The sequence below is a fragment of the Vombatus ursinus genome, unplaced genomic scaffold (assembly GCF_900497805.2).
Source record: "Vombatus ursinus unplaced genomic scaffold, bare-nosed wombat genome assembly UNPS02009573.1, whole genome shotgun sequence".
Taxonomy (NCBI): domain Eukaryota; kingdom Metazoa; phylum Chordata; class Mammalia; order Diprotodontia; family Vombatidae; genus Vombatus; species Vombatus ursinus.
The window spans coordinates 24,574,918-24,575,377 of NW_020949351.1; positions in this window are offsets into that span (position 1 = coordinate 24,574,918).

Sequence of the window (460 nt, forward strand, 5' to 3'; positions counted from 1 at the left end):
TCTCTCTCTCTCTCTCTCTCTCTCTCTCTCTCTCTCTCTCTCTCTCTTTTTCTGACAAGAAGGGGGCAGAGCTACCATTGAACCATTGCCTAGGCATGTAGAGGGGAGTGTAATCTTCCTTGTCTCCAAATATCCTTATCACAATACAATCACCTCTTCCCTTAAGCAAGAAATTTTTTTCTTTTCTTTTTTCCTTTTCTTTCCTTTCTTTATGTTTCCTTTTCTTTCCTTTACTTTGTTCCTCTCTTCTTTTCTTCCTTCCTCTTTCTTCTCTCCTGTTTCTGTTTCTGTCCCTCTCTCCTTTCTCTCTATTTTCTCCCTTTCTCTCTCCCCTTGTCTTTCTCTCTGTCCCTCCCATCCCCTTCTCTCCTTTCTCCCTCTCCCTTTCTTCATCCCCACAAATACTTGTGTGAAGTCTGACTGTTGGGCAAATCACTAAAACAAAGCCTCAGTCTTCTCA